The 13,903-nt window shown below is 49.9% G+C and overlaps 1 pseudogene; it reads right to left on the reverse strand.

The window, feature by feature from the left end:
* Positions 1 to 12,292: 12,292 nt before the first annotated feature.
* On the reverse strand, positions 12,293 to 13,690 carry LOC101755470 (annotated as a pseudogene).
* Between the last annotated feature and the right edge of the window lie 213 nt (positions 13,691 to 13,903).

Consider the following 13,903-nt stretch of genomic DNA (forward strand, 5'->3'; position numbering starts at 1 on the left):
TGTATAGAAAAACAATTATTGATGCTCGATATGTAATATATATTAGTCTTTGCGTGATTTTCTTCTGCTTTATGATTTGTTACTTTTCTGTGCTTCTTACAAATAACCCTGATTTATGCTCGTGCGGTTAATGTAACTGTCTGCACACAAGGCTTGTCTTGTGAGCCTCATCATATGCACATTGTAGAGTACTTAAGATCACATTATCCTTTTGTGGGTTGCAAGTATTCAGGCTATCCGGCAAGTAGACCTCTGGACGAGTAGTCCCTTTAGGGTTTCAGTAACTAGAGCCTATCTTTACAACATCTCTGAGTTGTATTGATGTGTGCTCTAAAAAACCTAGAACTGCAAACTTTTTACTACAAGCCCCGACTAGGTAGATTTGCCTGATAAGTAGCCATTCAGGTGGTTAAATAACCCCTGTTTGATTGCTCTTGTGCTTTTGCAAGGGACGATAAGATGATTTTGTCCAATGAGTTGATATAACACGATGAGGATACTGCAAACTTGTTTTGCAAGCCAGGATGGAGCAGAAATAAGTAGTTGAATTACGACGAAGACATACTTTGCTTTATTGAATTGCAAATAGAACTAGGGCCGATGGCCAATTACATAAATTGTAAATATAATTTATGGATAAAAGAGACATAGATACTCGATGTTCCACGAGCTATCGACATCTTCACTAGAGAGATATTGGAGCCTATACGACCAAGATCCAGTGACCTTGGAGATGACGAATAGTCCCTCCCATGGTGAGCTTAGCTTGTGCAGCCCATTGGTGTCTTGGATACGCTTTAGGACCATATCGCCTATATTGAACGAACGTTCTTTGACATTGCAATCATGATAGCAGCAGATCCCCTCAAGGTATCTTGCTGACTAGATGAGTGCTACACAGCGAGCTTCTTCAAGGCTGTCTAGATCTAGATGCCTTGTTTCTTCTGCTGTATCTTCCTCATACTGCTTGACTGTTGGAGATTTCCACATGATGTCGGCAGGTAGGATAGCTTCTGATCCTTAGACCAAAAAGTAGGGCGATTGCCCTGTAGTCTTGCACGGCTGGGTACGGAGCCCCCTAGAGGACATTGGGTAGTTCTTTGAGCCACTTGCCTCCTTTGGTGTTTGAAATGTCATGCAGCCTTTTCTTGAGAGCATCCAGAACCATCCCGTTAGCATGTTCAACCTGACCGTGGCCCGCGGGTGAGCTACGGAGACATACCGGACATCGTTCCCACTATTCTTGCAGTATTACCAGAACTCAAGATTGTTAAGTTTAGAGCCCAGGTCTGTAATAATGCGATTGGGGAAACTGTAGCGGTGGAAAATTTCATCTAGGAAGTCAAGTACTCGGTATGCCTTGGGGCAGGTTACTAGCTTGACCTCGATCCACTTTGTGAACTTGTCAATTGCCACCAAAACTCTATTAAATCCTCCCGGCACTGTTGGCAATGGACTAATCTTGTCGAGCCCCCATCATGCGAAGCGCCAAGAGGGTGGTATAGTGATCAGCTTGTAGGCAGGGGCATGTTGCTACTTGGTAAAGATTTGGCACCCTTGGCATCGGCGGACTAGTTCCTCAGCGTCAGCGAGAGCTATACGCTAATAGAACTCTGATCAGAAAGATTTGCCCACGATTGTTTGTGAGGATGCGTGATTCCCGCAGATGCCTTTCTGGATCTCCTCCAGTATGTCCTTGCCGTCTTGACGTGAGACGCACTTCATTAGTACTCCTGATGATACGCCTCTCCTGTATAGCTCCGACTAGAACGTAGTTCTTGCTGCGCTGTGAGACTTGTTCTGCTTCCTTCTTTTCAAGAGGCATCTTATGCTCTTTGATGTAGTCAATGAATGGTGTTGTCCAGTCTACATCGATCATCAGAACCTCCCGATCTAGTTCCACAGCACTTCGACCGTGGTTGATGAGGGTGCCGGCTCCATTGTGGATGGCTTGTGTAATTCATGGACAAAGATCCCTGCTGGTACTTGGGCTCGAGTAGATCCGAGTTTTGATAGGACGTCCATAGCAATATTGTTGTCACGGACTAATGGTGAAACTCTAGGCCGAAGAATTTGTTCTCCAGCTTGCGTACTTCGAGGCAGTACACGTCCATATTTTCTTGTGGCGATCTCACTCGTTGTTAACTTGATTGATTACGACCGGTGCATTGCCGTAGACCAACAATTGCTTGATTCCTAGCGAGACTACCAGGCGGAGCCCGTGCAGAAGCACTTCGTATTTAGCTTCGTTGTTACACACTTCCTAGAAGATTTGCAGGATGTATTTGAGTTGTTCGCTTTTGGGGGATATCAAGAGTACTCATGCACTAGCGCCTTCAAGCTTGTGGGACCCATCGAAGTATATGACCCAATGCTCTAGACGCTCGACTGATATTGGTAGTTGATTTTCCCACCACTCTGCCATAAAATTGACTAGGGCTTGGGATTTGATTGCAGTCCTTAGCTTGAATTCCAGGGACAATGCTCTGAGTTCTACTACCCACTTTGATAATCTGCCTATGGCATCTCGATTGTGGAGAATTTCTTCGAGAGGAAAATTTGTGACGACGGAGATATTGTGCTCCTGGAAGTAGTGTCGTAGCTTCCACAGGTGAGCAATATTGCGTACAACAGCTTCTAGACCGGCGGATATCTGGTCTTGTAATCTGACAGCACCTCATTAATGAAGTAGACGGGCCTCTGTATTTTGAATACATGGCCTGGTTCTGATCTTTTAACCATGATTGTTGTGCTGATGACATGAGTAGTCGCGGCGATGTAAAGCAGCAAGTCTTCATTGGGGGTCGGAGCTGTGAGAACCAGTGGCTTTGACAAGAAGTCCTTCAGTTGTTGCAGGGCTTTGTCTGCCTCCTCGGTCCACTATAATTTATCTTGCCATTTGAGTAGTTTGAAGAAGGGTAGACCCCACTATCCAAGTCTTGAAATGAATCTGTTGAGCGCCGCCATGCATCCAGTTAGCTTTTGGACATCCTTGATGCCTGGTGGGGCATGCATATTGATGATGGTGGAGATCTTCTCTAGATTTGCCTCGATTCCTCAATGACTAATGATGAAACCGAGTAGTTTCCCAGACGGCACGCCAAAGACACACTTTGTCGGGTTCAGCTTCCACTGGAACTCTCATAGGCTGGCAAAGGTTTCTTCTAAGTCAGCAATCAAGTCATCGGGATTTCTAGTTTTCACAACTACATCATCCACGTATGCCTTGACATTGCGGTGTAGCTGCTTCTTGAAGCACTCCTGGATTGCCTGTTGATATGTAGCGCATGCGTTCTTCAACCTGAACGACATTGTCATGTAGCAGAAAGCTCCGTATGGGGTGATGAACAGTCTTGATATGGTCTTCTTCCTTAAGAGCTATCTAGTGATACCCCAAGTTGCAGTCAAGGAAGTAGAGTAGGGTGCATCCGGTTGTGGAGTCGATCACTTGATCAATCCTAGGGAGCCCGAAGGGATCCTTTGGATAGTACTTGTTGAGGTTTGTGTAGTCGACACACATCCTCCACTCGTTATTGTTTTTCTTTCGCACCGGGACAGGATTGGCGAGCCATTCTGGATGACAGGCTTCTTTTATGAAACTTGTCGCGAGTAGTTTAGCCAGCTCTTTCTTGATAGCTTCCCTTCTGTCTTGGGTGAATCGGCGTAGCCATTGCCTCTTTGGTGTAGCTTTTGGGTTCACGTTGAGTGAGTGCTCGATCAGCTCCTTGGGCACCCCTGGCATGTCCGCTAGCTTCCACGCGAAGATGTCTCGGTTGGCCCAGAGGAAACTAACGAGCGTGCTTTCCTATTTAGGATCGAGCCCTATGTCGATCAGGGCTATCTTAGAGCTATCACCAGTCTCAAGATCAATGGCTTTGACGTCAACTTCGCTTGCTTGTTCGACCTTGGTTGCCCCCGACTTCTTTTCTAGAATCTTGAATTCTCAACGGGATAGCTTCTTGGATGCGGTGAAAACTTGCATCATCAAATTGGGTACTTGAGTAGTCGTTGCTAGTTCCACGGCTTTTGTGTTGCAGTCGTACGACCTCTTCAAGTCTCCGCACAAGGAAAGTACTCCCTTGGGTCCCAGCATCTTGAGTACTAAGTACACGTAGTGCGGGATGGCCATGAACTTGGCCAATGCTGGTCTTCCGAGGATAGCATGGTATGATGTTTCAAAATCCACTACCTCAAACCGGATGTACTCTGTCTAGTAGTGTTCTTTGGTTCCAAAGGTAATTGGCAAAACCACCTGACCAAGGGGTACAGCCGTGTTGCCTCGAACGATTCCGTAAAATGAGTACTTTGGTGAGTTTGAAGCCAGGGACTACCGGGTCTAGGATGAGAGGATAGCGTCTTGGATCTAAGAAACTAGTCCATTGATCTGCCCTTGAGAAGGTGATGGGGACCTCAGACCACTTGAGGAACGTAGGTTCGCGGGCTCAATGGACATTATCTCCCATAGGGTGAGCTTCTGGGACCGCTTGCTAGCAATATCCTGGGTTCCGCCGAACATGATGTTGATGATGTTGGCTGGGTTCTAGAATTTTCCATTGTCCCCATCATCTTCATCTTCCTTAGCCTTGCCCTTGTCTTTTGTGCCAGATGGTTCTAGCGCATCCTTCATGGCTTTGCAGGCTAAAACAGTCCCACGCAGAGTGCTTGTGGTATGGGTGCCATGGGCACTGTCTCTGCAAAAGCTCGTTGAATGAGAGCCTGTCGAATTCTTGTTACCACTACTTTTGGGCGGGCGCTACAGTGCTCCGACTGTATTGTCTAGCTTGTGCTTACAGTTCTGACCTCCCGAGTAGTTATTTCAGTTGTCATTGTTGGGGCGATCATTGCGGTTCTTGTTGTTGCGTTGTCCATTGTTGTTCTAATTGTTGTTGCTTTGGCCCTTGTTGCGGTTGGACTCAAACCTTTCAATCTCCCGGTCTTTCTCATCCACCCAAGTCTGAGCCATGATCTTCAAAGACTTGACGTTGCTGGGGCATCTCCTACCGAAGTATTGGAACATCCGGCGGTCGCGAAGGCCGTTCTGGAAGCAGTCGATGACATCACATTCCGTAACGTCCACAATTGTGGCCTTTTTGTCGAAGAAGCGACATATGTAGCTCTGCAGGGTCTCGCCGTCTTGTTTCTTAACCTAGGACAAGTCGATCCTGTTACCAGGACGCTGCATTGCCCCAACGTAGTTGCTAGTGAACACCGCCTTCAGTTCTTTCCACGAGTTGATGGAGTTCTTTTCCAGTGATTCAAGCCATGTGAGGGGCGCTGCCTTCATGCAAATGGGGAAATAGACTACTTTAGTGTCATTGTTTCCGCCAGCTGACTGGACTGACAACAAGTAGCACCGAAGCCATTGCACTAGTTCTTGCTTGTCACTATATTTGCTGATGCCCGGGGGTTTGAACTTCTCAGGTAGAATCGTCCTTCTCATGCGTTTGGAGAAGGCAGGGAACCCATCAACGTCATCCTCCAGTTGTTCAGCTTCCTGCTCGCACTCGTGGTGCCGGCCCTTGATGATGGTACGGGTGTCATGGCTGGCATTTATCTTACTGCGGAGGTCTTCTACGGGGCGTTCTGGTGTGCCTCCATGGTGGCCATAGCCTCCCGAGGGTCCTGCTTGGCTTTCCTCTATTGACACCGGTTTTTGGGCTGATCGGTGAACCCGCTCTCAGTTTTGTTGACACTTGATGCATAAAAGAATACAGTGCCTAAAAGATATTGTTCGAGAGGGATTTCACCACTAACAGGTAGCTTTTTAGCAAAACACTGTGAATCTAATGAAGGTATTGAGGTTGATCCACAGAATATGAAATTCTCCAGCCACATGTTCAAAAAAGCTGCATGTTCTTTGTCGCTGACAGTTTCTGAAGTTTTGCTGAAAGTAGTGATGTATCGGCTCCAATTCATCATACTTCTTGTATCCAGTATGTGTTTATTAACAGCCTTGAGGAGAAAAGGACAAGTAGAGGAAGTGATGTCAAGGCCTGTCAGCATATAAACATCCAGCAGACTAGGAGCTATTGGGCCATCCCCAAACATAAAGGCATTTAGTGCATCGGACCAAAAGTATGAGGCAGCAGCAAGCATAGGTTCATCCTTTTTCATGTCGGACAAAGAAAGTTCAATGCAGTGGCCGATGCACAGTTCATCTCATTCCACCCTTTTGGCAGCCAACATCCTATGGTACCATGTCCTACAACCTTGAGGGTTGCAAGGCCATGAGCAAAAACCATTTTCCCGGACAGTTAAATCCATGGGGGAGAACTTGTAAGGAATCATTTGGGTTTCAACATTGATGAAATCAGTGGGATCCTCATCACCCATGGGGCCAAGAAAGAATGCATTATTCACATCACTAAGCGGAATCAAAACATGGTCTCTAAGAACCTACGAACTGAGGCAAAAAAGGGAAGGAATGAGAAACATGGCGGAAAATAGATTAGATCTAAAAAGCGCTTGAACAAGGCAATGACATGAAAATACCTCGGGAACAAAAGTGGAGGTCGCCATTGATTGACTTTGGAGCTTCGGTCTCTGCAGGGAAGGTTGAGTATGACCGGTGATGAAGACGCCCCGATTTGTGGCGATGGGAAACTTGGTTGGCTTGAGGTAGAAGAAGAAAGGACAGAGCGGTTATATAATAGTATTATTGATCAGGTGAATTCCGAAAATCGAGGGCGACGCCATCACAAGGATCGGGAAAAGAATCATGATTGCGGCAATGACTCTTTTGGTTTTGGAAGGATATCGGCTCGGGACCTATGAAGATGCTGACAAGAGAAGAAAATTTTGGAATATAATATTATATCCCAAAATTGGTGGGCATGTGTTGACACCGGTTTTTGGCCAGAGTCAACTGTTGTTCTGACAGCCGATAGAGGAGAAAGGAAGAACCTGAAGTTGACGCCGTGTTGACCAAGACTGGCCGCTGTTGAGCACGATTCCAGAAGCCGATGGAAGACTAGGCGGGTCCAGTTTGAAGCGAGCGTGGATATTTATCACTAGTAGTTTTTAGAAATAGTTGTAATAGTTCATGTCGTATTCGACTAGGATTTTAGCTTGCTTCGGGGTATAAATATAAGCCCATGAGCCTTGCAATCAATAATCATCAATCAATTAATACAACCTTTCGGCACCACACGGCCAAAACCCTAGGAGTAGGAGTAGAGTAGATTTGATGAGTTCCTTCTAGTGTGCAGGGCTGCATCGACTTTGATCTTAGGCGAGCTTGTAAATTCCATCACCCAATCATTATGACCTCTATCAGAACTTTCTAAGTTAAGTTTTATATTCTAATATCGTTGTGTGGCTAGTTATCAAGTTATCTTAGATTGCAAGTAGAACTTTCTAGGCTTTGTCCAATATTCTACTTGTCTTTGATGGTTGATCATAGTTATCAAGTTGTTGGGCTTTTGTTAAGTTGTATCATGTCGATCTCTTATTTTAATCAAGATCTCATAGTTATCAAATGGCTTAGATCTGGTTAGACTGTCTTCATCGGCTTAGATCTGGTTAGATTGTCTTCATCGGCTCCCTTGCCCTAATTAAACGTTCACAGTTATCAGATCGTATCAGCTGGTAGATCCTGCATGCTTTTATTGCTTTATATATGCTAGGTCCGATAGATCTTTACCCCTACCCCTCGTATTGCTAACCATCGGGCCTTTGACATCAGCATGCTACTGTTAAGAGACGATGCTTCGGTCGGGTCTTATCCGTATCTCATGGAAGCATGATGAAGTCATTGAGCCGATAGGGGCGCGTACGAGGCCTTGCTGCTGCGAGCTTGTCTAGTTGAGTTAATGGGTCGAAGTTAATATACTCTCACCGTGTTACCTTGTCTAAGTTCAATTACACGGTCATGATATTGATTAGGTTTTATTAGCTTAATTAGCTTGTAAGCAGTAGGCAAGAGGTTCTTGTTTGTTGTGTTCTAATCTTTTAGGTTAGTAAATTCATGTCAATGCCCTCTCATTCGTGTTACCTTATCTAAGTTCAATTACACTTATCAAGACATTGACTAGATCTGTTAATCTGTGTGATGTGTGCATGGTTGACAAGGGCTCCTATGGCTGTTGTGTTACAATACTTTATCTCAGCCCGTCGGCTCATATAGCCGATGGTACATGCCATTAATATTTTATTTATTTACACCGCATGCTTACATTAAATATCTATCTGTCATGGTGTTTATTCCAAGACGCCTACCCATGAGTTTGAAAGGCTTCGCCGTCGATCGGCTCAGGGATTTAATGTTTACCTTGTCAATTTTTAGATCAAATAGACTAGCACGTCTTGCACCACTCGCGAGCCGATTTGGAGCTTGCACTGCAGTTAAGCAGATCTCTCAGGTCCTCCGTGTTGTTCAACACAGAAGCCTGAGGTCCAGATTTTGCATCAGCACCCTCATCTCCTGCTTGGCTAGGTCTTCTGCCTCCAACTTGACTTGGTCTGGCACCACCATCTTGACTTGGTCTGGCACCTCCGGCTCTCCCTAGGGGAGGGCCTCTATGGCTGCTGCCATGCTGACTTTTGTAGGACCTGGAGGGTTGGACTAATTGTATGGGGTTCATGCGATCGAGTTGTTCGCACGCAAGCGCAAGTTCCGCCAGGTCAACCAGTTGTTCCGTGTACTTATTTTGGGGCATCGCGCGAGTGATGAGATCTATGGACGCGATGGTGGCTAGAGGAGTACGGTGGTGGCGAGTCTGAACCACTTCAAAAGCTTTGTCCACATTCTGGATTGGCAGATTTGCTGCGAGACGGTGCCAACGCTCTGGTCTCGCAGTGTTCCTCGCCCTTCGTCGAGTTCTTTGAGCTTTCGTTTCTTCCCCAATGACATCAGCAGTGTGTTCGTCTTGAGAGACATCATTTGGGTGGCGTTCACGTCGAGGGTTTCTATCCTGTTGTTCTTCTTCATGATCATCGTCTTGGTTTGTAAGAACGGCGAAAACTTCCTGCTCTAGTGAGAAGCTTCCCGAACTAGAGGTGATGACTTCCGTAGAGCTACCTTCTTCTATAATAGGAGACAGAGGAGCTCCCTCCTGATATGGGAGAGTGTCGAGGTAGGCGATGAGGTGCGAATCATCGTCCTTGGCTAGAGCGGATGGCTTCATGTTGGGCCAGTAGATGAGAATCTGGCTTGTGGAGTTGATGTGATTACCAGGCCTTACTACGGACCTGATAAAGGAGTCTCCTCATCCGGATCCGAGTAGTAGTCGATCTCATCCGTGTCGGATTGTGATCTGAACAAGGCCGCTTGGTAGACAGTGGCCGAGTTGCGGAGTCCGAACGGGAATCGACTCTGGGAGTAGTCCGACTTGCACGATGGCTGTTGCGCCAGCTCGTGCAAGTCAATCTAGCTGGAGGAAGAAGTCGAGTTGTACTCGGACTCGTCTCCCCAACCTCTGACTAGGTCAGAAATTGAAAATTCGTCAAAATTTCTGATGAGATCTTCCAGCGCTTCGCGATGGAGCTTCATGGTTGAGTGCTTCTTCTCCGGGGCCAGCGCAATGTGGTGGCGGAAGCTTCCGGCACCGTCTGCGACATAAACCCAGGAACCCAAGACGAACGTCGCACCTTCTTCAAACGCGACAATTAGCTTGATGGTGACTTGTGCCATCGAGTTCGCCAGCGGATTCACAGCAAGATCCCCTTACCTTGCGATCCAGCTGTCGGTGTTTAGACCCGACAACCTACCAAGGGGGGTGCCCGAGGTAGTGTTTTGGTTGGTGGGGCTCGTCGAGATCAGGAACTCGAAGGTAAACGCAGATACACGATTTAGACAGGTTCGGGCCACTTCCTTTGTCAACGATGCTCTTACGGTGGAGGCACACAGGCTCTAGTATCCGCTCCTTCCTTGCTCCCGTGGCACCATATAGCTTCACTTCCCAAGGACTCGGGAGCGCGATGTGGCTATGGACTTCAGCCCCTATATGATCTTTATGGGGGAAGGAGTGGTCTCTGAGCATGAAGAGGACTCCAGCAACCCCTTTGTGGTCGACCTGCCATGGGTGGTTGCGGTGTCCACCAAAGACTTTCTACTGGAGCACTGTTCCTAGACAACATTCCTCCGGTGTTCCACTACCTTGGTGAGGTCCTAGATCCCAAGTGCGTTGGTGGCGACCGCTCCTCCATGAGGGTTGTCATCAAAGTCGAGCACCAAAAGGTCCCGCCAGATCTAGCCACACCCCTAACCTCACCGCCTCCCGCCTTCTCTCCACAAATCAACCAACCCAACCCACGCTTTAATTTGGACCCCAACGTCCCCCTGCCCCCTCGGCCTCCTGCACAAAAGGGGAATACCGATGTTGGTCAGGAAATTTGGTTATATAGCACCGAAAGAACGTGGTTTCTGAAAAATACTATCGAAAAATCTCCGTCACGTAAAATACCATTGAAAGAATGAACCGTTATCTAGAAATACCATTCCGTACACCGTCCATCTCCTTTCTTCCTCCTCTGTCCGTCCCCAGGTGTGCTTAAATCAGATGCCCTGCCGACTGCTGCCCTGCTGCTTGCTTACCGTGAGGAAGCTCCACAAGCCAGCACGATTCTAATCCTCGCTCACCAGTGCCGCTGATTACCAATCCGTCGACGTCGATGTCCTTCTGCCTGCTACGGACTGCGGTGCAGAACATACATCATGAGAAAACGCGGAGCTTTACCGAGAAAAACAATCCGTAAGTGAGTGGATTTGTTACTTGCAGGAATTTGCGGAGGAGCGGATCGGGCATGCAGGGTCGAGGTTGTGCACGCGGCCTCTAGCTTCGCGTGGTTGTGCGTGCGGTGTTTGCCTCTAGCTTCGCTCGAACTGCAAAGTGCCCACATCATGCCACAACGTCATCCCGTATGGGCAGTAGCTCGCCCGCAGGTCCTGCACTCACAGCACTACTATACGTGTGCTGCCTCCTCGCGGAAGAACGCACTCGCTCACAACAGCAAGCACCAACGGCCGACGCAACTGCCGCTGCGGGTGCGCCACACCATCCAAAGCCAGCGCGGGCCTCGCCATGCGCCGTCCAGCCCCTGGATGACTCGCCACGAGCCCACGACGGCATGGGCCTCGTTACTGGCTCAGGCTGGCCGCACAGCAGATCACGCGTGGACGGGCGTTGCGGCGCCATGGTGCTGGGATCCTGGGAGCGGGCAAGGAGCAGGGCAGATGAGCTGCGAGCGTGCGCGGGGCATTTCAGTGGTATTTTCCGGAAGCGATGTTCTTTTAATACTATAGAACTAATTTTTCCAAGTTCGGAAGGCCTCTTATGCATCCTAGCTGCTCGAGGGTTCCCATACCGTGGTGTTCTTTGATCAATGATCTACTAATGCAGTCGTCCATGTCTATGGTACTTCTTCCGTTCCAAATTATAAGTTATTTTGGTTTTATTAGATTCATGAACTTTATTTTGCACTTAGATAGACCATGTGTCTAGATACATAATATAGATAACTAAAACTACCTATAATTTGGAACGGAGGAAGTACTTGTCAATTGTGAGCCAGGCAAGTGGATCAGATGCAAGCGTGGGCTTCGGCAAGAGATCTCCCCTTATCTATTCCTCCTTGTGGCGGATGTGCTGCAAGCTCTTATCACGAACAACAGTACCTTCCGTCATCCTCTAGCGTCTGATCGTCCCTGCCCAATATAAAGTACACGGTTGACACCTTGATCATCTTGCGAGTGGACCAAGATGAGGTGGCAACCCTGAAGACATTGCTGGACTAATTTTCTACAGCAACAGGGTTGACAATCAACTATGCAAAGAGCACAATGGTGCCAATGAATGTTCCGGACCAACTGCAAACAAGAAGGTTTTCCACAAGTTTAGCTCGAATGCTAAACTTAGCGTCGCTGCTTTCAGCTCTTCTATTGCATGGATTAACAAGCACCTTGCTGGCGGGCAGAATCCGTGTAGGGGCAGTGGAGGTGGGGAGAGATATTTACTCCAAAGTAAAAGAATATAAGCACTTTTATGATATTGTTTTCCTTCGTTGAACGGAGAATTGAGATAAAGTAGAGTTGAAAAACAAAAGCGAGGCTTAAGCTTACTCCACTAGCAAGTAATTCAGCCACCTCTTTTGACACAACCCAAGTAAAAGTGACGTGTGTGGGGCCGTGGAAGTAGTGCATGCGAGCCAGAGCTGATGGTAGTCTTGTAGACTTAAAAACTTTCATTTTTGAGAAATCTAAACCTCGCTCGAGTGATTTGTCCTGTCACTTGAATTTTTTTGGAGTTTTGACTTCGGAAGAGAGACCGACGTCTAAGAGAGACGCTCGATCAGCTCAGCTCTGCGCGTACAGCCCCGCGATGGCATCGGCGAAGCACATACGGAACCGGTCCATGACGTCCGGCGGCAGAGGGACGCCCACCTCCATCCCGCCGGCTCTCTGCCACCGCCACGGCGCCGGTCCTCGCCACGTACACGATGTCCACCTTCGCCGGCCAGCCGAACCCCAGGTCCAGCTCGTAGACGCGAAACCTCGGCGAGCCCACGGACAGCATGCCCATCGAGCCGGCAACCTCCTTGGCGCGGTCCGTCCACGCGTCCATGCTGCCCGTCCTGACGCCGCCGCGCACCGCTTCGTCGATGCCCGCCGCCCGCGAGGGCGTCCTTGGGTGCCACGGCGAACGCTGGGCCGACGCAGTTGCCGAGGTACTTATCGGGGAGGGGAGGGCTCATCCGCGAGCGGTGGTCGACGGGGAAGATCAGGCAGCAGGTGCAGCCGTCGACGCCGGCGCTCGCCATGGGCGTGGACGACGACGACGTCGCCTCTTTCGCTCGATGGTAGCACGACCAGACGAAGCCCAAGGCGGCGACCAGCGACGTGCACCGGGGCGGCGCGACGCCGCACCGCGCGGCCTCGGCGGCCACGGCATCCTTGACGCGCTGCAAGTCATCCTTGGATAGGGTGAAGGTGGCGAGGAGCTGGTCAGCGGGCATCTGGCCGACCTCTATGGTGCCGGTGGTCGACATGACCTGGAAGAAGGCGTCGGGGAGGAGGCTCCGGTCTATGACCGGCGGCGGCGGAGGCGGCGCTTAGATACGCGTGCATGAGGACGCCGCCCAGGTGTGCAGGAAGTGCGTGGAGCTCGAGCCGTCGACGGCGGCGTGGTGCACGGCGACGCCGATGGCGAGGCCGCGGCGCGCGGGCAGGAGGAGCGTGGCCTGCACGGCGAGCACGGCGCCGCCCGAGGGCCGCGGGCAGAGCCGGCACGAGCGGGGCGATCCTGGCGACCTCCCGCGGCTCGTCGGTGCCGAGGCCATCGATGCCATCCACGCCCATGCCGCCGCCGACGTCGTACTCGGCGACGGTGAAGGCGACGCCATCACCGGGGCGGTAGTGGAGCTCGTAGCGGTTGGACGTGCTGGGGGTGAGCACGAGGCGGCCAGCGAGCGGGTAGAAGGCGCTAAGCGCCCGGGACAGGGCGTCCTTGAGGTTGGAGAGGATGGCGGGGACGTCGGCGCCCGGCGCGAGGCGGTAGAGGAAGAGGCGCTCCACGGGCGGGAAGGGGAGCCAGAGGGTGTCGAAGAAGGTGAGTGGTAGGGAGCTCTCCGGCAGAACGGAGCCTGTTGGTGACGGAGGCACGAGGGTGGTGTCGATGGCCCGGAGGCGAGGAGGAGGTGACGATGTGAAGGTGGAGGGTGCACACTGCTGCTGCTGCCCCACGGCCATCGCCATTGCCGCCGCCGCCGCCGATATTGACGTGCTGCTTGAAACAAAATTGTCTCAGGCTCTCAGCCCGGCCACTCACGCACCTTGGCAGGCTGGTCTGTCAGCTGGGTGATGTCTTGATCTCTATATATCATGTCATCCACCTTGTCGATCGATCGAGGGCTTGGCAGTTGGCACCTTCGCGTCATATCTGACCGAAACCAACCTAGTTGCTCCGGC

Source organism: Setaria italica, chromosome VI, assembly GCF_000263155.2.
Source record: "Setaria italica strain Yugu1 chromosome VI, Setaria_italica_v2.0, whole genome shotgun sequence".
NCBI lineage: Eukaryota > Viridiplantae > Streptophyta > Magnoliopsida > Poales > Poaceae > Setaria > Setaria italica.